Source organism: Aquarana catesbeiana, linkage group LG02, assembly GCF_042186555.1.
Source record: "Aquarana catesbeiana isolate 2022-GZ linkage group LG02, ASM4218655v1, whole genome shotgun sequence".
NCBI classification, from domain to species: Eukaryota; Metazoa; Chordata; class Amphibia; order Anura; family Ranidae; genus Aquarana; species Aquarana catesbeiana.
In genome coordinates, this window is record NC_133325.1 from 517,713,416 (window position 1) to 517,737,371 (window position 23,956).

The window sequence follows — 23,956 nt, forward strand, 5'->3', positions numbered from 1 at the left end:
TCGGGAAGCAGAATTCAAGGCATTATTGTGAGCAAACTCTGCCCACGGTAATAGGTCTGACCAGTTGTTATGATGGTCAGAAATATAGCAACGTAGGAATGGCTCCAAGGACTGTTTGGCTCCTTCTGCGGCCCCATTAGACTGCGGGTGATACGCAGAGGAAAAAGCAAGCTGAATTCCCAACTGTGCACAAAAGGCTTGCCAGAATGGGGAAACAAACTGACTACCCCTGTCCGAGACAATCACCTTGGATAGCCCATGTAAGCGAAAGATCTCCCGAGCAAAAATGGAAGCCAGTTCCTTAGAAGTTGGCAACTTCTTAAATGGAATACAATGAGACCATAAGGATAACTGTGTTACCCTGGGAGTTGGGTAACTCCACAATAAAATCCATAGACAGGTGGGTCCAGGGCCTCTCTCCATTGGGTATGGGTTGTAGGAGGCCCACTGGAAGGTGTCGTGGAGTCTTGCTCTGAACACACACTGAACAGGCAACGAAGGCAGTTACATCAGCACCTAAACTAGGCCACCAGAATTGTTGGGAAAAGGCCCAAAAGAGTTGATTCTTCTCAGGGTGGCCAGCAGCCTTGGGAGAATGGTAAGTCTGGAGCATGGCAGTACGGAGACTCTCTGGGACAAAGCAGTGGTCACAAGGTTTCTCAGGTGGAGCATGGACGCGAGCAGCAAGAATTTTGTCACCCAAAGGAGAAGTGAGACTGGTGCGAACCATAGCCAGAATACGATTAGGAGGAATCACAAGAACTGGAACCGACTCCATCTTGGATGTGGAGGAAAATTGTTGTGACAGAGCGTCAGCCCTTACATTCTTGGTACTGTGTAAGAATGAGACAATGTAATTGAAACTTGACAAGAAAAGAGCCCATCGCGCCCTTCTGAAAGAGAGGCGTTTAGCCTCAGACAAGAATGTGAGATTCTTATGGTCAGTAAGAATGAGAACCGACACAGTGGTACCTTCGAGGAGATGTCTCCATTCTTTCAGGGCTAAAATGATTGCTAACTGCTCTCTATCACCAATCTCGTAATTGCACTCCGCAGGTGACAACGTCTTGGAAAAGTAGCCACAAGTATGCATAGCGCTCTCAGAGGTAGGACGTTGAGACAGAAGGGTGCCAACACCAGTCTCAGGAGCATCAACCTCAAGGTAATGTAGGATCAGGATGTGCCAACACAGGAGCAGAAATAAAGGCAGCCTTGAGACGCTGAAAGGCCTTAATAGACTACAGAGACCAACTCTGTGGGTTACCGTCCTTTCTGGTCATATCAGTCAGAGGCTTGACCAGAGATGAGAAGTTACGAATAAACTTCCGATAATAGTTAGCAAAGCCCAGAAAACGCTGAAGAAGACGTAAACCCATGGGTCAGGGCCACTGTAGGACTGCTGAAAGTTTCTCTGGGTCCATCGCAAAACCAGCTGTGGAAATGACATAACCCAGGAATTTAACCTGTTCACGATAGAATTCGCACTTCTCCAATTTATAATAGAGATTGTTCTCTCTTCGTTTCTGAAGCACACGACAGACATCTGTGTGGTGGCTCTCCAGGGACTTGGAAAATATGTGGATATTGTCGAGATAAACCACCACACATAACTGCAACAAATCGATTGAGACCCCTATAATCAATACAAGGTCTCAGTTCACCACTCTTCTTCTTCACAAAGAAGAAATCAGCACCAGCAGGAGACAAGGATTTGCGGATGAAACCTCGAAACTGCGTCTGCAACATACTCCTCCATGGCCTTATCCTCCAAGACCGACAAAGGGTAAACCTGGCCACGAGGGGGCATGGCACCAGGCTGAAGGTCAATTGCACAATCATACAACTAGTATGGAGGCAAACTACTGGCTTGACTTTTGTCAAAGACATCGCTAAGATTGCGGTACTCCTCCGGCAGGGAGGAGAGTGAAGAGGTGCACAGGACCTTGGCTACCTTCTGGAAGCATGTCTTACTGCATTGTGGCGACCAGGAGAGAACCTCAGCATGGAGCCAATCAAAGGAGGGGTTATGCCTCTGTAACCAAGGATAATCCATAACCAGCGGAAACTTAGGTGAGGAAATAACTTGGAATTGGATTATCTCATGGTGAAGAGCCCCTACGGCCATGGACAACAGAACAGTCTCATGAGTCACATGGGCAGGCTGTAGAGGTCTCCCGTCAAGAGCCTCAATGGCAAGTGGAGTGTCACACAGCTGCAGCGGAATTAAGTGCTTCAAAACAAAGGCAGCATCAATGAACAGGCCTGCAGCTCCAGAGTTGATTAGAGCCTGTATCTCGATGGACAACTCAGCCCAAGAAAGGGTGACCGAAACCAGGGGCTTATCCTTCTGGATAACTGGGGGCGAAACAATGTGACAGGACCTCAAGGTTCGGGCGTTCCCTGGTCGGGTAGGGCAAGACTTCAAAAAGTGACCTGCCTGGCCACAATAAAGGCACAATCTCTCCCTCCCCCTAAAGTTCTCTCATCTGTGGAGAGACGTGTGAAACCCAAATGCATGGGTTCACCTTCACTGTCCGACTCGGTACCAGGAGGCACGGGAGGTGAGGGAGTCAGGGGTGGGACTGCAAAGCTCGGAGACAAACATACAGGAGGCTTCCGCAAGCGCTCCTTAAAAGAGAGTCTTTCTCTGGAGTCAATAAGGATGGCAAATGTGATCAACTTCTCCAGCTCAGTGGGTATATCTCGGGCTGCTATCTCATCCTTGATGGTATGCGAGAGACCATGAGAAAAAGCAGCCATGAGGGCCTCATTGTTCCAAGCAACCTCTGCTGCCAGAGTACGGAATTCAATGGCATAATCGGCAACAGTTCTCGTACTCTGATGGACATGAGGCACTTGGTGGCAGAAGCGTGTGGGAATGTAAAATACCCTTTTAAAGGAAGCCGCAACCTCAGGGTAACTCAAGACAACAGATTTTTGTGTCTCCCATAGAGGGTTTGCCCAGGCCAAGGCTCTTTCAGAAAGCAAAGATAACACAAAACCTACTTTGCTTCTATCTGTGAGAAACACCTGGGGCAGCATCTCAAAGTATATCTCAACCTGTTTGAGAAACCCCCTGCATTGGACTGGATCACCCCCAAATTGCTGGGAAAGCGGAGCGGAACCAGACATAGAGGTAATACTCGAGGCGGGTGCCTGCACAGAGACTGGAGCAGCAGCAGGGACGGCCTACAACACAGGTTGTAATGGAGCAGCCACAGTAGAAGATTCCAAGTGAGCCGTGTGACTCAGGAGCATTTGTAACGCCATAGAAAACTGATCCATGCAGTGATCCTGCTCATCCAATCTGGAAAAAATATCACCAACAAGTGGATTGACTGTATCTTCTGAATTCATGGGCTTTGCCTACTGTCAGAAACCATGAAATCAGACCGAGACAGAAGTACAGTTAAATCACACTTGTTTAATAATAAAAGTATATAGAACAAACATAGTCAAAACATAACCAGAGTTCGGTAACCGGAACTGATAGTCAGCCAAGCCAGAAGGTGAGGGATCAGTGTAGTGGAAGAGAAAGCAGGATCTAGAGCCAGAATGGATGTCAGCCAAGCAAGTCTTTAAACAGGAACGCAGGAGATAGTCTCTGTGATGTTGACCAAGGCGAAGGCAGAGATCCTCTGGGCTGGGCGGCTTAAGTAGGCAGGACTGACGAGCAGGATATAATCAACAGGTGAGTAACTGTGGAGAGATAGGAGCTGGCAATTAGCCAACAGCTGAGTGGCCAGCTTAGAGAAGGAAGGGCTGAGCCCAGCCCTGACACCTTCTTCCTTCCTTCCTCGGCTCCCAGCCTGAAGGAAGAGCCCCCTTCAGCCCCAGGGTCCCCTCCAAGGCTACACGACACAGCCTCAGCATTCCATCTTCCACCCAACACCCCTACTGGCAAGGCTCCACAATATTTTATGGGCTGACTCATCCACCCTGCCAAGCCTCCTGCCTGGGGATTGGCTAGATTTCCATAAATATGCAGATTATGACCTCCTTACCTCCACCCACTAGCTTCTAGAAATTTCCAGCAGCTTATAGAATCAGGGGGAGGTGCCAGAGACCTGACCTGTAGAACCCTCCAGCCTGACCTACAACCAATTAACCAGATTTACACAGCTACTGTGAGTCAAAATACATTTTCCTCACACTAGACTGTACACTAGAGGGTGCTACAAATTCATTAAAAATAAAAGGCGTTTAATAATAGAAGCAGTGCCAAGCAAGCAACCCTAATCAGCCACCAGTCATCTACACCAGTGCAGCCACATCAGAGCCCCGATCAGCCATGCCAGTCATTAACACCAGTGCAACCACACTAGTGCAGCCTCATCAGTGTCATGGCATCAGCCATGCCAATGTAACTCCATCAGAGTCCTGATCAGCCACGCCAATGCAGCTTCATCAGTGTCCTGATCAGCCACCTCAGTGCAGCCACGGCAGGGCAGCCTCATCAGTGTTCTGATCAGCAACACTAGTGCTGCCATGCCAGTACAGCCTCATCAGTGTCCTGATCAGCTATGCCAGTGCAGCCTCCTTCATGTCCTGATCAACAAAACCAGTGCAGCTATGCCAGTATCCCGATCAGTCACGCCAGTGCAGCCACACTAGTGGAGCCTCCTCAGTGTTCTGATCAGCCATGTCAGTGCAGCCTCATCAATGTCCTGATCAGTGACTCTAGTGCAGCCACATCAGTGCAGCCTCCTCAGTGTCCTGATCAGCCATGCCAGTGCAGCCTCATCAGTGTCCTGAATAGCCACGTCAGTGCAGCCATGCCAGTGCAGCCTCCTCAGTGTCCTGATCAGCCACACCAGTGCAGCCTCATCAGTGTCCTGATTAGCCACGTCAGTGCAGCCATGCCAGTGCAGCCTCATCAGTGTCCTGATTAGCCATGCCAGTCCAGCCTCCTCACTGTTCTGATCAGCCATGCCAATGCAGCTTCATCAGAGTCCTGATCAGTCATGCCAGTGCAACCACACCAGTGCAGCCTCATCAGTGTCCTGATCAGCCATGCCAGCACAGTTATGCCAATGCAGCCTCATCAGTGTCCTGATCAGCCACACCAGTGTAGCCTCATCAGTTTCTGGATCAGCCACGCCAGTGAAGCCTCCTCAGTGTCCTGATCAGTCACACCAGTGCAGCCTCCTCAGTGTTCTTATCAGCCACGCCAGTACAGCCTCATCAGTGTCCTGATCAACCACCCAAGTGCAGCCTTCTCAGTGTCCTGATCAGCCACGCCAATGCAGCCTCCCCAGTGTCCTAATCAGCCATGCCAGTGCAGCCTCATCAGTGTCCTGAACTGCCACGTCAGTGCAGCTTTATCATTATCCTGATGGGCCATGCCAGTGCAGCCTCCTTAGTGTCCTGATCAGCCATGCCAGTGCAGCCTCATCAGTGACCTGATCAGTCATGCTAATGCAACCACATCAGTGTAGCCTCATCAGTGTCTGGACCTGCCACGCCAGTGCAGCCGCCTCAGTGTCCTGATCAGCCACACCAGTGCAGCCTCCTCAGTGTTATCAGCCATGCCAGTGCAGGCTCATCAGTGTCCTGATCAACCACCCAAGTGCAGCCTTCTCAGTGTCCTGATCAGCCACACCAATGCAGCCTCCTTAGTGTACTGATCAGCCATGCCAGTGCAGCCTCATCAGTGTCCTGATCAGTCATGCCAATGCAACCACATCAGTGCAGCCTCATCAGTGTTCTGATCAGCCACGCCAGTGCAGCTTTATCAGTTTCTTGATTGGCCACACCAGTGCAGCCTCATCAGTGTTCTGATCAGCCACGCCAGTGCAGCTTTATCAGTTTCTTGATTGGCCATGCCAGTGCAGCCTCCTCAGTGTCCTGACCAGCCATGCCAGTGCAACCTCCCCAGTGTGCTCATCAGCACCGCCAGTGCAGCCACACCAATGCAGCCTCCTCAGTGTCCTGATCAGCCACACCAGTGCAGCCTCCTCAGTGTCATGATCAGCCATACCAGTGCAAGCCTCATCAGTGTCCTGATCAACCACGCCAATGCAGCCTTATCAGTGTCCTGATTAAACACACCAGTGTGGCTGTCGTCAGCACCCTGATTCAACCATATATGCCCCACTGTCACCATCACAGCAGTATGGTGTCACCAGAGCCAGCCATGTCCAAAAAAATGTTACATTGTCCAACAAATGTTCAAATCATCAGCATGACAGATGAGAGCAGCGGGGAGCTCTCGCTGTCCGATTCAGGTTCTGAGTATGAACCCATGGAACGCCATACTCAGGAGGAGTAGTAGAATGTAGTTTGGGGAGTAATTCTAACTATGTCCTAGCTATATGTTAGAAATATCTTAAAAATTTAATATACGTTTTCATTTTCTTTCCACGTTTTTCAAAAATTTGTGTCAAAAAAATGACACGTTCAAAAGACTCATTATGCCTCAAAGAAAATACTTTGGTGTGTTTGCTTTAGAAAATGTGGTCTTTCTGTGGGTGTTGCCACTGTCCTTGTGCTCCAGGGTCTTCAAAAATGTTTTAGGTAGACAGGAAATTAGATGTTTAATTAATGCCTAATTTATGCTCCTTTAAAACCCAAAGGTTCTTCTTGGATTTTGGGCCCCTCCATGTTGCTACGCTGTGAAAAAGTCGCACACTTGTGGTATTGCCATACCCATATACCATACCCAGGAGGAGTAGCAGAATGTGTTTTGGGGTCTAATTCTTATGCCGCGTACACACGGTCGGACTTTTCGTCTACAAAAGTCCAACGGACGCTGACGGACTAAAGCTGGCTGGTAATCCGATCGTGTGTGGGCTTCTCCGGACTTTCAACGGACTTTTTCAGCCTCAAATCCGACGGACTTTAGATTTGAAACATGCTTCAAATCTTTCCGACGGACTCGAGTCCGGTCGAAAAATCCGCTCGTCTGTATGCTAGTCTGACGGACAAAAACCCACGCTAGGGCAGCTATTGGCTACTGGCTATCAACTTCCTTATTTTAGTCCGGTGTACGTCATCACGTAAGAATTCGACGGACTTTTGTGTGATCGTGTGTAGGCAAGTCTGTTCGTTAGAAAGTCCGCTGCAAGTCCGTCGAAAGTCCGTCGAAAGTCTGTCGGACAGGCTGTCGGACTTTTGTAGCTGAAAAGTCCGACCGTGTGTACGCCCCATTAGTATGTCCATGTCCTATGTGTTAGAAATATCTTAGAAATTGACAACTTTGTGTAAAAAAAGGAATACGTTTTAATTTTCCAAAAACTTGTGGCAAAAAAGACATATTCAAAAGACTCATTATGCATAATAGAAAATACCTTGGAGTGTTTTCTTTCCAAAATGGGGTTATTTTTTGGGTGTTTCCACTGTCCTGGTGCTCCAGGGACTTCAAAATTGTGGTAGGTAGTCAGGAAATCAGATCTGTAATTTATGTGTAATATATATGCAACTAGGCCAGTGGTTCTCAACCTGTCTAGTGCCGTGACCCTTTAATAAAATTTCCCAAGTTGTGTGGACCCCTAACAGTAAAATTATTTTCGTAGCGTGGGTTGTCAGCACCCAAGGCAAGACAAGTCATTTGCACCCCTAACCCACGGACATTTAGCGCTCCCTGAGTCCCTTCCACAGTATTAAAACCCCTTATGGCACATTTTAGAATATACCACTCTCTTTGTTCTCCTTTCTTTCCCTTTTATCTCTCTCTATCCTAATTTCTTGTTTTTTCCCCATCCCTCTCTCTAGCTGTCTTTCTTGTTCTTTCTCTTATTCTTTCTCTCCCTTTTTCTTTGTTCCTCACCCTCTTTTCCTCTCCCTTCCATGTGTTCTCTTTTTTTATTCCTTCTCTTACTCCTTAGTGGGGGGGGGGGGGGATGAGTGGCAGTTCTGGTGGGGAGTTGTGATCTGTGTCTCCGACTTTGTGGTGTCTCATAGCAGTGACAACTATGCCAAAATCAGGAGATAGGGTCTCCTCCAGCCCATCCCACTTCACATTCCTGACCAGTCAGCTGACCTCTAGTTTCTGTCCCCCAGCCATGCCGTGAACTGAATGGGCGGCTGCGAAGAGGCTGAGTGGGCGGCCGTGGGCTCCAGGAACAGCCCAGCTGGGCGGCCACCGACACCAGGGACAGCCCTGCTGGGCAGCCGCAAAAAAGGCTGGGAGAGCGGTGTGGGCTTCAGGAACAGCCCAGGATTCGGTGACCCCTGGCAAATCATCATTCGACCCCCAGGTTGAGAACCATTGATCTAGGCTGTGAAAAAGTCACACGTGTGCTATCTCCTTAATTGGAAGGGGTAGCAGAATGTGTTTTGAGGTGTAATTGCAAGTATGCCTATGCTGTGTGTGAGAAATTACTTGGTAAAATGACAATTTTGTGAAAAAATAAAAATTTTATTTGATTTCATCATTTTCCAAAGAACTGTGGGGAAAAATAACATTTTAAAAAGTTACCATGCCTCTTACTAAATACCTTGAGGAGTCTACTTTCCAAAAAGGGGTTATTTGGGGGTTATTTGTACTGTTTTATGGCCTAAAGAAATAAGACAGGCAGTTAGTACATTAGGATTGATCAATTTTCAAATATATGTACTGTAGTTTGTAGACTCTATAACTTTCACACAGGCTTAATAATATGCACTCATTTGGGTTATTTTTTCTAAAGAAATGTAGCAGATCAAACTTTGGCCTAAATTTATTAAGAAAGATTACTTCTTTGCAAAATCTTATAACAGAAAATAAGAAAAACATTTTGTTTTTTTTAACCATTTCAGCCCTGGAAGATTTTCCCCCATAATGATCAGGCCATTTTTTGCGAAACGGCACTTTGTCGCTTTAGCTGACAATTGCGCGGTTGTGCAACGCTGTACCCAAATAAAATTGATGCCTTTTTTCCCCACAAATAGAGCTTTCTTTTGGGGGTATTTGATCACCTCTGCATTTTTTATTTTTTGCACTATAAACAAAAAAACACAATTTTGAAGAAAAAACAATATTTTTAACTTTTTGCTATAATAACTATCCAAAAAATAATTAAAAAAACACATTTCTTCATCAGTTTGGGCTGATATATATTCTTCTACATATTTTTGGTAAAAAAAATCGCAATAAGCGTATATTGATTGGTTTGCGCAAAAGTTATAGCGTCTACAAAATAGGGGATAGATTTATGGCATTTTTTATTTATTTATTTTTTTTACTAGTAATGGTGGCGATCAGCAATTTGTAGCGGGACTGCAACATTGCAACGGACAGATCTGACACTTTTGACACATCTTTGGGTCCATTGACATTTATACAGCGATCAGTGCTATAAAAATGCACTGATTACTGTGTAAATGTCACTGGCAGGGAAGGGGTTAACACTAGGGGGCGATCAAGGAGTTAAATGTGTTCCCTCTTGAGTGTTTCTAACTGTGGGGGGATGGGACTGACTGGAAGAGGAGACATATTGCTGTTCCTAGTTACTAGGAACAGCAGATCTGTCTCTCCTCCCCTGTCAGAACGGGGATTTTATTTGCACACACAAATCCCCGTTCAGGCTTTCGTGCCCGCCATCGCGGGTGGCTGGCAGACATCGCAGCTGCCAGCCACATGCATCGGGTCCCCCACAGTGCAGCAGACGCACGCCTGCTATGGCTCTTAAAGTGGTTGTAAACCCTTTTAGACCACTTTTACCTACAGGTAAGCCTACATTAAGGCTTACCTGTAGGTACTGGAAATATCCCCTAAACCTGCACGGTTTAGGAGATATCTACCATATACGATTGTGCCAACGTCATCGGCACATGCGCACTATAGAAAGGGCACAATCGCACCTTTTCATTAGTGCCCGTGCTGTGACCGTCGGCTTCTGCACGCATGCGTGGGAGTGACGTCATGCGACTCTGGCCAGTCACAGAGCCGGAGTCCATGGCCCGGAAGGAAGAGGGGTGCTTCCTCCACCGGGAACATTGCGGGCTTCGTTAGCAGGTAAGTGGCGCATAATGGGCTAGTATGTGATGCATACTAGCCCATTATGCTTTTACGTTGCAGAGGAATAAAGAGGAAGTAAAATCCATCAGGGTTTACTTCCTCTTTAAAGGAGCCGATTTACCCGTTCGTTGATTCACGAGAAAACTTGGCGACAAAATGTGCATGAGCTGGACGGCAAGGTTAAATTTCAGTATTTTTTCATTTAATAAAAAACCCAGTTGTGATTAACCGCTTCCGGACCAGTCACTCTTTTTTTTTTTTGTTTATAGTGCAAAAAAAAAAAAGAACCTCCAGAGTTCATCAAATACCACCAAAAAAAAAGCTCTATTTGTGGGTAAAAAAGGACATCAATTTTGTTTGGGTACAGCGTCGCATGACCACGCAATTGTCAGTTAAAGTGACGCAGTGCCGTATTGCAAAAAATGGCCTGGTCAGGAAGGGGGTAAATTCTTCCGGGGCTGAAGTGGTTAAATACCACCGAAAGAAAGCACTATCTGTCTAAAAAAAATGATAAAAATTTAATTTGGATACAGTGCTGCATTCCTGAGTATTTGTCATTCAAATTGGCTTGGGCAGGAAGGGGGTGAAGGTGTCTGGTATTGAAGTGGTTAAGGCATTTGGTTACATTGACAAGTGCAAAAAAAATAAAATATGTTCATCCAGCCATAAATCTTGTGAGCTGATGACTTGCTGTACACTCTTCCTCTGCGGACAGTAATTAATTATCATTGTTTATAGCTATCTCTGTTGGCTACAAAAAAACCTCACCAAGTGTTAGGAAAAGAGTGTGAGGTGTCATGTAGTCATATACCTCCCAACTTTCTGAGATGGGAATGAGGGACACCTATTAGCACAAGTATGTAGGCATTGGACACACCTCCTGCCACACCTCTTTTAAAGGAGAATTGTACAAAAAAATGTGATCACGGAGACTCGGGTGATCACCGATCCGAGTAAGGAGCCGATCCCGGCCCCTTACCATGTGATCAGCTGTCAGCCAATGACAGCTGATCACATGATGCAAACAAATGCTCAGTAATCGTTTTTTTTTTCCTCCTCAGGCTAACAGCCGATCACCGGCTTATGTTAAAGGGACATCGGTCCGGAAGAGGAAGGAGGCACATCTGCCTCATCTGTGCCTGCCAGTGCCACCTACCATTGCCACCTGCCAGTGCCCATGAGTGCCACCTATCAATACCCACAAGTGCCACCTATCAATGACCACAAGTGCCACCTATCAATGCCCACCAGTGGTGCCAATCAGTGCCACCTAGCAGTGCTGCCATCAGTGTAAGCAATCAGTGCCCATCACTGCCACCCATCAGTGCCCATCACTGCCACCTAACGGTGCCCATCAGTGCCGCCTCATCAGCGTACATCAATGAAGGAGAAAAATTACCTGTTTGCAAAATTTTATAACAAAATATTAAAAAAAAATATTTTTTTTTTAAAAATTCGGGCTTTTTCAATTTTTTTAACAAGAAAAAAAAAAATGCAGAGGTGATCAAATACCACCAAAAGAAAGCTCTATTTGTGGGGAAAAAATGATAAAAATTTCATTTGGGTACAGTGTTGTATGACAGTGTGTAGTGACATGGGACAAGTTGCTTTTCAGAGGAACTCTGTTTTTAATTGCTGCACAAAGTGAAGGATCATCTCTAAGTTGGGGAACTGCCTTAATATTTGATTTTTCACATGACCGCAATCTCCGCCTGATCCCGGGCATTGATGAGCGTTCAGGGCGAGTAGGCCCCATCCCCCACAAGCCCTTCAGAAAAGAAGGGGAAAAAGAGAAGGGATTTCTAAGGCTCCATTCACACTAGCGCGTTTTTTGATGCATTTTGCATTTTGCAGAAATGCATGGGAATTTTTTAACATGGGTTCCTATGGAACATGTTCACATCAATGCCTTTTTGTATCTCTGCATTTTTGGAAAGAGTCAGGGACTTTTTTTCATGCAAAATGCAGCGTTTTGCATGTAATACAATTCAATGGACAAGCATCAAAAATGCATGTGCACCGTTTTTGCAGCATTTTTGATGCGTTTTTGCCGTTTTTTTAAATTTTTTTTAAGACTGTAAAAAAAACTGTAAAAAAAAAAAAAAAAAACGCAAAACGCAAATCGCGGCAAAAACGCCGCAAAAACGCTGCAAAAACGCTGCTCAAAAACGTGGCAAGCATGAAAAAAAACCCTCCAAAAACGCTCAAAAGCAACATGCATAGGTGTGAATCGAGCCTAAATCTCTATACTGGCTGAATGAGCACTGTATGGGCATGTGCACAAACAAGCCCATGGAGTGGGGAAGGGGGCAGGGAGGGTGTGGGGTGTTAGTTCACTTTTTCATTTTTTCTGAAAAGGTGAAATTGCTCTTTAACAGTCAGTCTCCTTTTCCTACAAAAAAAAGTATGAAGCATGAAAATGCATCAAAAACATGCATAAAATGTGCAAAAATGCTCTACAAAAACACACTGAAAAATGCACAATTATGCAGCAGCACCACCCTAAGCTAAAAGTGAAAGAAACTGTGTTGTCACCAGAAGAGAAATAGGGGGAAAATCTTCCAATGGGGACACTCCTTCTAGTGTCTCTGGTGCTTACCAGGAATTCCTTCATTTTGAAAGGATTTCCTACCATTTGCTGTTGTGGCTTTGGGACAGGAAGTAAAGGAAAATCACCCCAATGAGACACAGATGGCAAAAAAAAACTGACATAGGACCATATAACCCTCCCTTACTCTATCCAACATGAAAAAAAAAAAGTTTTGCCATCAGTTCTAATGTAAAGGAGAAGTATGGCCAAAGCTTTTTTTGGCCATACTTCTCCTGACCCAGATATAGCTGACAGCAGGCTAAAGTCAACTGCAGTGTTGGCTGGTGGTCAATAGTTTGGGGGGGGGAGGCAAACAGACCTGACCCCCTCACTCGCACCCCCTCCCCCCCACGTGCCTTTCGGTCCACTCACGGCGATCCTATTGCTCTAACGCCACCGCCGCGGCTCTCGATCCACTTGTAGCGATACACACGCACTACCATCCTAAGACTCCCGGACAATTGGGTCTCAGGACCCGCTTCCAGATTGGCTGGGAGGAGAAGCAGGAAGACAGTAGCGAATATTAATTTGGGGGAAAAGTGCTCTGCCCACCCTTTTTCAAGCCTCAAATCACATACTTCAAGAAAAAAAAAAAAAAAAACCCACATTGAAATCCATGCATCCGGCAACCTGCATGGAGGTTAGGGGGCGGGCACATGGATTAGGGAGGGCGGCACCCCTAATGGATTGGCCTCCACTGGTTAGCTGTCCGATGATGTCACAGAGCTCGTCCAGGCACTGCAGGGATCCCGACATTAATGTTGTGATCTGCCCAGATGCCTGACTGGCAGCTAGTTCAGCCTCTCAGAGCACTGCTTAGAGCCTGAGCCAGCAGCTCCTGCCCCCTCAACAGCCCGACGCTCCAGTGAGCGCTGGAGGGGCAGATCAGAGAGCCGGTGGCTGACAGTCACTGTTCTCCACTCAGAGTGGGCCAATAACTCAGCGATCAGCGGTGTTTGATTGCTCAGTTCTCAGTGTATAGCTGGTGAGACAGATACAGCTTGGATTGATGCTGCAGCCATCCCGGTGAGTATGATTTTTTTTTTCTCTTTCTTTCCTGTGCTCCTCATTTAACACTGTAGTATTCAGCAGCTTTTTATTGGTATGCCATAAATATGCAAGAGGTGCATTGAGTGCAAAGTGCCCTGGCAGCCAAGGGGTTAAAGTTATCCTCAGCTAGATCATTTCCAATAGAGATTATGCAGCCTCTCCCAGAAACTCCACCCACCCACTACAATGAAAGCCGTTCCTGTGCTCAGCCCCAGTTGGTGACAGGTTAAAGTTCTGGAAGTGACAGCAGCAAGTGACAGTCGTGTTGTGACACTCCCCCTGACACAGGTCTCTCTACTCTTCCTGCCTCCTGGACACTCATCACAGCGCAGAGCTGGGGACAAGCCATCTCCTAGGACGCCTACACAGGGTGACAACACCTGACAGCCATCAGTGGGACAGGTGAGCAGAGTCACCCATGATTGTGGATTCTATAGGACTCTCCCCCCTCCTCCTGTCTGGAGCTCTCCTCGATCTTAGGCTGCTTTGTGCTGCTCTCTGCAGGGCTCCTTCTAATGTATGGCTGCTGATTGTCCTCAAAGTTCCAGTCTGAAGTCCTCCTGCCCCTCTGAAATACAAAGAAGGGGACATCAGAGCATTTTGCTTTAACCCTTCCTTTGCTGTGCTGGACAGTTCACTGCTTTAAAGTCACACTAAATAAGAAAAAGTGTGTTTATATTCCCCTTTCACAATGTGCGCTTCTACACACATTTTTTGCATGTTTTCACGTGACACGCATAGGGCAGCCCATTCGCCCCTGCACCTTTTTGGGCATAGAACATCTCAGGTTTACTGTGCATTTTGGCATGTTTGTCCTGCCTTTGTCGCTTGTTTAGCTGCTTGCACAAAACACTCAAACAAAATATTCCTAAAATAACCCTATTAGTGCTTACAATAGTTGAATTAATAGCGCAATCCAATTTACTCAAGTAATTAGTGTTGCTGCTTATACTGTAATGTGCTTCCCACATCCACCAATACACATGGGCCACCCTGTGCGCCACAATGCACTATGCCCCATGCACCTTTTCGGGCATACAGCACGGCGCTTTTTTACTACGCATTTTGGCATGTTTGTAGTGTATTTGTCGCTTGTTTAGCTGCTTTCAAAAAATAATCAAACAAAATATTCCCAATATAACCCAATTAGTGCTTACAATAGTTGAATTAATAGCGTAATCCAATTTACTCAAGTAATTAGTGTTGCTGCTTATACTGTAATGTGCTTCCCGCATCCACCTATACACATGGGCCGCCCTGTGCGCCACAACGCACTATACCCCATGCTCCTTTTCAGGCATACAGCATGGCGCTTTTTTACTACGCATTTTGGCATGTTTGTAGTGTATTTGTCGATTATTTAGCCGCTTGCAAAAAATAATCAAACAAAATGTTTACAATATAACCCAATTGGTGCTTACAATAATTAAATTATTAGAGCAATCCTGTTTACTCAAGTAATTAGTGTAGCAGCTCATACTGTAGTGTGCTTCCCACATGCACCAATACACAATGCATCAAATAGGGCCTTAATTAACGCTTGCAAAAAATGTGCATCTGCTGGCCAGGTTTGGGGTACCCTTAAGAATGAATGGCACCGCAAACGCAATTTACATTTTTCACGTGTTTATTGTGTGTTCCCGGAACACAAAGATGTGACTGCAGCCTTAAAACCCCTTTTTCGATGCACCTTGATGTGTAACTTTTACTTTGTAGGAGGAGGTGACTGGTTGTTAAAACTGGAGCTAAAGGCAATTTATACTCACCTTTCCTCCCTGGCTGGCTGGTGCATCTTCTTCTGTGTGCCAGTCTTTGGCCACTTTCATTGGCCAGCGAGAGACAATGTCACTCCTGTGCATGCGTAGGAGGCTGTCATTCCGGCACACAGGGATCAGGATGACCACTGTGAGCAGAGCTGTGCATGCGCAGCTCACTTTACATGCCAGGGGAGGCTGCAAACAGGCAGTTCAGTGTAATTTATTGCAGAAGCGACACGGTTATTTACAAAAGACATTGCACGTCTCTCTTGCAATAAAAAAACTGTCTTGCTGATGCAAACAACAGCAGAATTTTAGTTCCACTTTAAACAAAAAACCCAGCCAAAAACTCACCAAAAACCATTGTACTTTTCATGGGAAAGATGCACCTGTACCTTCTTTCCTGCCTTAAAATCACACCTCACCATGTTGCATTGATGTGAACAGGCATCAAAGAGAATAATGTGATTTCCATTGTTGTGTATTGCAGCAGGAAAAGTCGCACCAGTGTGAACAAGGCCAGAGCTAAAAACTATTTTTACTTTGGTGCATATTCATACACTTGTAGGAGAATAAAATGTGCATAATTCTGAACAATTATGAAAATACGTCATGTGAAATCTTCTATTTCTGTGTGATATGTACTATGTGTGTGTTATTGCATTTAATTAATGTGACACTAAACTCTGATTCAAAATGTAATTCTAGTCAAGTATTCCTAACTCAGAAAAGAACAGTTTATTTTTCTAAGCCTCCTCTAAAATCTCCGAATTCTATTTATTTATTTTTTGCCTTTCTGTGATCTGATCTGGTGGCCACGTTCTTTCTCCATGGTCCCACTGTATGTAGGAATAGAGCCACCCTTTCTTGCTCTCGAAATGAAGTGGAAGCTATGGACTATGGGATTTGTAGTTTGCATAGAAAAGTGCCCATGACCATTACTGACCTGCACTGTTCATTTCAAACAAACAGAAGTGAGAGGGAAAGGAGAGGTTCAGGAGCTCATGGAGGACATTACAATGGGACAACAAAAATACAGTAAGAAACAATTTCATGAAAAATAGATTATGGGACCATTAAATAGTAGATGTCCAAAGATTATTTGGGCAGTGGTTAGTCTCTTTTCTATGGAAAAAATCAATTGACATTCGTTGGCCAAGTTGGGGAGAAGAATGGGTTCTAGCAATGCAGACATGATTTGAATGGGTAGCTGTATCATGGTCTGCCATTCAATGAGGCATCTACTATATTATGGCCAACCGCTGTTATTGATGAGTAGATGTGAAATAATACAACAATAAAAGTGGGGGGGGGGGTGTTTTTTAATTGTTTTGTTTGCAATTTTTCAACCCCCCTCCTCAAAAAGCTGGTACAGCATAACACCCCTAGAAAATAGATAGGGTTTTAATTGTCAAAATATATCACATACTGAGGGACAGAAAGCATAAAGAGCAAAAAAGAATAACATATTAGTACAACAGTGTATCAAAAAACACAAGGATCATGCCATTGCTTTGTATTTTTACAGCATTTTAGCCATCAAACATATACATTAAACCTTTATAACCAGGGACAAGGGGTGTGCAGATGGGGCGGCTACCATAGGTGCAATGGTTTACCTCCCTTCCGTTGCAAGGTTGACAGGAGTAGCTGACAGAAGTAGTGAGAGTGATTTTGACAGGCAAGTGACTGTTGGGTCTACGTAGGATCCCTAAGTGGAGGCGCGGTTTGGAATCTTTGCCCTGGGCTCTGGATGACCTTGTCCTGGCACTGCTTCTGACCATCAATACCAGTGAAGAAGTATATGGTATTTGACCTTATAGATTTTAACTATACAGGTGCATCTTAATAAAGAATAGAATATCATCAAATGTTAATTTTTTTTCAGTAATTAAATAAAAAAAAAGTGAAACTCATATGTGTATATATATATATATATATATATATATATATATATATATATATATATATATATATATATATGATATAAGATATATTTCAAGCATTTCTTTCTTTTAATTTTGTTGATTATGGCTTACAGCTAGTTATTATGTCATATATTTTTGCTAGTGTTTGAAAATGAAACCCCCATCTACTTTTCGGTGGTGCTATGCTGTATTAGGTGGGAAATAGGCTTGTTTGTAATAATTTAAATTATACAAGACGCGCTCTCTCATTGTCACTGACTTGTTAGTCAAATGAAGATGACAGTGGAAAGGACGACATTGTGGCTGCCTACATCCACCCTCTATTTTTTATTTCCATCTATTCTTCCTGTTCTGGTGCAGCTTCTTTCTCTGAGCTTCCAAAAGAGAATTGTGACTCACATGAAATGAATACTTAGGATCCTATTTTTTATTTTTTCTACCTTTATAAAGTCTTAACTTCCATGTTCTCAAGTTAACCTATTAATGTCAGAAATCTGCTGCACATTTTGGAAAATATGATACACAAAAGTGATCTCTGTTTTCAAAAAAACATATGACATTAAATGACTTTGATGTTTAAGGGAATAAGAAATAGTGTGAAAAATGTAATTTTTCTGAAAATGTTAGAGGCCACAAACTGAATATTAGGACTCTTACTGTTCAGCTCTGTATGCTGTTCTGTAGATTATATGTTGCATGGTATATCTTTATGTATACTGTGTTGTACATGATATACTCCATGCTGCTCCACCCGGTATGCATTGCTTTACATTATACACCGATAAGCCATAACTTTATAACCATCTACCTAATATTGAATAGGTCGTCCTTTTGACTCAAAACAGCCTCTTTTGCTGCCAAAACAGCCCTGAGCCATCGAGGCACAGTTGCCACTAGATCTCTGAAGATATGCAGTGGTATATGGCACCATGCTATCAGTAGCAGATCCTTTAAGTCCTGCAAGTTGTGAGGTGGGGCCTCCATGGATCGGACTTGTTTTTCCAGCACAGTCCACAGATACTTGATTGGATTGAGATTTGGAGAATTTGGTCACCTCAAATTTGTTGTTGTGTTCCTCAAACTGTTCTTAAACAATTTTTGCAGTGTGGCAAGGTACATTATCCAGCCAAAAGTGGCCACTGCCATCAGGGAATACTGTTTTAATGAAGGGGTGTACTTGGTCACCAACAATGTTTGGATAGATAGTACATGTCAAATTACTACCCACATGAATGGCAAGACCAAAGTTTCCTAGCCCAAAGCATCACATTTTCTCCACTGGCTTGCCTTCTTCCCGTACTGCATCCTGCATCTTCCTCAGATAACTGACGAACGCGCAACTGGCCACCCACATGTAAAAGAAAACACGATTTTTCTGCTTTCAACACCTCAGCTTTAGGGACAACATGTTTACTTGCTGCCAAATACAGTGCCTTGAAAAGTATTTATACCCCTTGAGATTTTCCACATTTTGTCATGTTACAACCAAAAACGTAAATGTATTTTATTGGGATTCCATGTGATAGATCAACACAAAGTGGCACATAATTGTGAAGTGAAAAGAAAATGATAAATGGTTTTCAAATTTTTTTACAAATAATAATGTGAAAAGTGTAGCATGCATTTGTATTCAGCCCCCCTGAGTCAATACTTTGTAGAACCACCTTTCGCTGCAATTACAGCTGCAGTCTTTTTGGGTATGTCTCTACCAGCTTTACACATCTAAAGAGTGACTTTTTTCCCATTCTTCTTTGCAAAATAGCTCAAACTCTGTCAGATTGGATGGAGAGTGTCTGTAAACAGCAATTTTCAAGTCTTGCCACAGATTCTCAATTGGATTTAGGTCTGGACTTTTACTGGGCCATTCTAACACATTAATATATTTTGATCTAAACCATTCCATTGTAGCTCTGGCTGTATGTTTAGGGTTGTTGTCCCACTGGAAGGCGAACCTCCGCCCCAGTCTCAAGTCTTTTGCAGAGGCCCGTAAACACGATCGGACTTTTTGACAACAAACATGCAAATTAGCTGTTTTGGAGCAACATCCAACCGTGTGTACGCTCCATCGGACAAACTTTTTCTGTTTCCATTGGACTTTTGTTGGCTGTGCGAACGCACAAACTTTCCGGCAACAAAAGTCCGATGGAGCAAAGTCCGATCGTGTGTACACAAAACCATCGGACTCTTGTACAAACTACAGTACGCAGCCACGAGAATGTTTCCAGCGTGATCCCATCGCGCTGGTTCTCGGAGATAGGGTACTGTACATCTTGCGCTGGCTGCAATAGGAAAAACACATTTTCCTACTGCGGCGGGCGCGAGAGGGAATTTCCCTCTGGGAGAATACCAGGCCCTTCAGTTTGGATTGGTATGGATTTCAAGGGGAACCCCCTACGCCAAAAAACCGGTGTGGGGGCCCCCCCAAAATCCATACCAGACCCTTATCCGAGCCCGCAGCCTGGCCGGTCAGGAAAGGGGGTGTGGACGAGCGAGCGCCCCCCCCCTCCTGAACCGTACCAGGCCGCATGCCCTTATCAGATGACATGACCACGCCCCCTTATGACGTCACAGTCCCAGCATGCCCCGGGACTGTGACGTCATAAGGGGCGGGGTCACCGCCTATATAAGTCATTGCGGAGCGCTCACACAGCATTACAGCAGGAGAGAGCGTCGTGTCAACATCAGAAGAGGGAAGAAGACGACGCAGAAGTCCGGGCCACCGCTAGCAGAAGATAGCAGAGGAGCCGGCAGAAGAACCGGACACCGGGAGAAGAGGCCGAACACCTGGAGAAGAGGCCGGAGAACGGGAGAAGAACCGGACACCAGGAGAAGAGGCCGGAGAGAGCGGCGAAGTCGGAAGAAGACCCTCAAAGTCTGAAGAAGACCCCGGAGCTGTCTAATAAATTACTATAAAAACCTGTGTAGTGTGTTTTTTGTTTTTTTTTATTGACACTTTTTTCCCTAGGTGAATGGGTAGGGGTACGATGTACCCCATACTCATTCACATAGGGTGGGGGACCGGGATCTGAGGGCTCCCGGATTCCGATAAGCCCCCTCCCGCAGACCCCGACAACCAATGGCCAGGGTTGTTGGGAAGAGGCCCTTTGTCCTCATCAACATGGGGACAAGGTGCTTTGGGGTGGGGGGGCCGCTGGGCGCTCCCCCTCCCCCAAAGCACCCACCCCCATGTTGAGGGCATGCGGCCTGGTACCGTTCAGGAGGGGGGGCGCTCGCTTGTCCCCACCCCCTTTCCTGACCGGCCGGGCTGCGTGCTCGGATAAAGGTCTGGTATGGATTTTGGGGGGACCCCCACGCCATTTTTGGGCGTAGGGGTTCCTCTTAAAATCCATACCAGACCTAAGGGCCTGGTATGCCCCTGAAGGGGAACCCATGCCAGTTTTTTATTTAAAATTTGGCGTGGAGTTCCCCCTCAAGATTCATACCAAACACAGTGCCTGGCATTAGCGGGGATCCAGTTCGGATCCCCGCACCAGTGTGAACCCGCCTCGCAAGGTGTCAATCTCGCCGATAAAAGCAGCGAGATTGACACAATATCAGACAACAATACAGAAGTTGACCAAAGGGTGGTGGTAAAGAGTTGAAAAACCACGTGATTTGGTGAAAGTTGGCTGAAAAAGTTCTGCCGTGTGTATGCAATACAAACTTATGGCCAACACCCTTTGTACAAAAATCCAAGGGAAAGTTTGTACAAAGTCCTATCGTGTGTATGAGGCTTAACAGGGTTTCTTCTAAGATTGCCCTGAATTTGGCTCCATCCATATTCCCATCAACTCTGATCAGCTTCCCTCTCCCTGCTGAACAAAAGCATCCTCACAACATTGATGCTTCCACCACCATGTTTCACAGTGGGGATGGTGTGTTCAGGGTGATGTGCAGTGTTAGTTTTCCGCCACACATAGCGTTTTGTTTTTAGACCAAAAAGTAAAATTTTGGTCTCATCTGAGCAGAGCACCTTCTTTCACATGTTTGCTGTGTCCCCCACATGGCTTCTCGCAAACTGGAAACTGGACTTCTTATGGCTTTCTTTCAACAATGGCTTTCTTCTTGCCGCTCTTCCATAAAGGCCACATTTGTGGAGTGCACGACTAATGCCGCATACACACGATCGGAATTCTCGAAAAAGCTATGATGGTTTTTCTGACAGAATTACGCTCAAGCTTCTCTTGCATACACACGGTCACACCAAAGTCCGACCGCCCAGAACTCGGTGACGTACAACACACACAACGGGACTAGAAAAGGGAAGTTCAATAGCGAGAACACCACCCTTTGGGTTCCTTCTGCTAATCTAATCTGGTGTTTATCTCGTGTTAGTAGAAGTGTGGTGAGAGGCGATTCGCACTTTTCAGACTCCTACTTTTTCAGATCGTTTTACTGCTGTTCAGTTTGTGCTTGTGGGTTTGTATCTGGTTTTCAGTGCGTGAAGTCAGTTCGTATTTGTTTTTCAGTGTGTTCTTGTCTGCTCGTTTCTGATTTTCAGCTCACTCTTCACAGGCCTTGCTGTTCTTCAGTGCGTTCTGTTTAGTTTGTTCTGACCAGCTGACCGTTTTGAAGCCATGTTGCGGGTACATGCTCGTCGTAGAGTTCGTGCTGTGTGGGGGCTTGGTGTAATAATCCTATGTAATTATGTTGCCTCAGTTGGGCCTGAGGCCGGACTTTCAGAAACTCCAATGACGGCCCTGGAAGCTGGCCATCCTGGCTTGCTCCCCCCAAAGCGCCCGTGAAGTGCGAGAAAAATATGTAGAATACTTTACGGGTAGGGGGGCCATTGCTATGGCAGCACATTTTGAATACGTTTTCTCTTTTATCAGATCAAATCTTGATTTTAATTTACTCATTGGGTTTCTTTTTGCTGTCTCCTAGGTTCTCCTAGTGCACTTGTAGTGCCAAGTGGTTTTTCCATTATTAAATAACACCCATTGTCACTGTAAACACCAACTTAACACAAAAAATGGTATTGATCATTGAAAGAAGAAGCCAAACATTGTTGAGTATAAAACCTTTTACAGACATCCCCTATTTTAAGGCCCTAATTGGTGGCATGAGGAGCACTTATAATAAGGAGCTCAAGAAGGCCCAGGATTCCCTGAAATCAGGAGCTGCAGCAGATGACATTTTTGTACCCAGGCTGTGGTACTATGACAGACTGCTTTTTCTGTCAGGCCAGACTGAACCCAGGCCAGCACTCTCCAGTCTTCCTTCCACACTTCCTTCCTCCCCAACCTGGGCCTTCCAGGCAGCAACATGTGGAGGAGCCTAGCTTGAGCCAGGTATAGCATTCTTCAAAATATTTCTGGTTGTCAAATTAATGATATTAATATATGCTAATTTTGATCATTATTTCTGATTTCACAAAGTGTTTTACATATCAATAGACAGTAGTGGCCACAAATTATTGGGACAAGAATGAAAATGCTGGGGTCAGAATGATAGTCTTTTCTATTTATTAACATTAAATTTGCAACAGTCATGAGTTGAAAATTGTGTGTGATTGATGAACCAAAAACTAAAATGATGTCCTTTTTTATACACAGGAAAGCCTCAGCCAGGCCGTGGAAAGTGGCAGTCAGGAGGTGGCCGGGCCCAGTAGCCTGCCAGAATCGCAGGTCCCTCCCCTTCGCCTTCCACCAAAAAGTGGCAGGAAGAGTAGTAATGTGAAGGAGGCAGCAATTGGCCTATTTATGAAGGCTACTGCAGCCCTCAGAACCCCCCACAGTGTTCAAGAGGACTTTGCATACATTACAGCCTGCAAAATGCTGAAAATGGAGGAGGGCCAATGCCTCTTATGTGAGGAAGTGATGTTACAAGCCCTAAACAAGGGCTTGAGGGGTCAACTCAAAAGTCAAAGCCATATTTGTGAGTTGAACCATGGTCCTCCTCCAGGTCCTCCTCCTCCTCCACATCCTGCCATACCTCCAACACCACAGCCACAGCCTTGAAGGAAGCATCTAAGGAAGACCAGAGAGTGATGGCCTTGGTTCAGTCTGGTCTGGCAAAAGATGCAGGCTGTGGTCTGACCACAGCCTGGGGCCAGATATGTCATCTGCTGCTGTTCCTGATCTCTTGTAGTCCTGGAGCGGATTGTGCTCACTATTATAAGGACTCCTCAGGCCACCAATTTTGATTGTAAAATTATTGATATCTGCCCTGGGGTACAAAGGCTTTGCAAACTTCACCAGTTTCTCCAGCGTTGCCTTCCTCTTTATTTTGTTATGACCCAGAATAAATGGATATTTTGTTTTCAGAAATACTTCCTTATGTGTTTTACTTCAAAAAGTACAGTTTTTTTTTTTTAGGCAGGTACATTTAAAAAATACAATGTCAAATTAACAAGGGACACCAACCAACCTCATTGAGATTTACAAATACAAGATAATAATGGTGTTGTGGAAACGTGACAAAATAATTAAAAAAAAACAAATGGAGATCACTATAAAATAATAAAAAAAAACATCAGGAGATCTTGATTCCAAAAAATCTTTAAAAAGACTATAAAAATTAATTATAAACATTATTAGGGAGATCTGGCTTTAAAAACCAAAAAGATTATTCAGGAGATCACGAGAAATAATAAAGAAATAAGTTTGTGAGAAGTCTGTGTAAATATGAGTAGCAAAACAACTTCATTCTTTTAGCATTATAAAGAAGAAGAGAATGTGCTGCATTGAAA

General features: G+C 45.0%; 1 protein-coding gene across 2 annotated transcripts in view; it reads left to right on the forward strand.

The window, feature by feature from the left end:
• Positions 1-13,777: 13,777 nt before the first annotated feature.
• Positions 13,778-23,956, forward strand: part of SLC45A3 (solute carrier family 45 member 3) — a 135,441-nt gene continuing 125,262 nt past the window's right edge. For both annotated transcript variants that reach the window (XM_073615791.1, XM_073615792.1), the window contains exon 1: positions 13,778-13,982. The gene's annotated coding sequence lies outside the window, so the exon portion shown is untranslated. The remainder of the gene's footprint in view (positions 13,983-23,956) is intronic.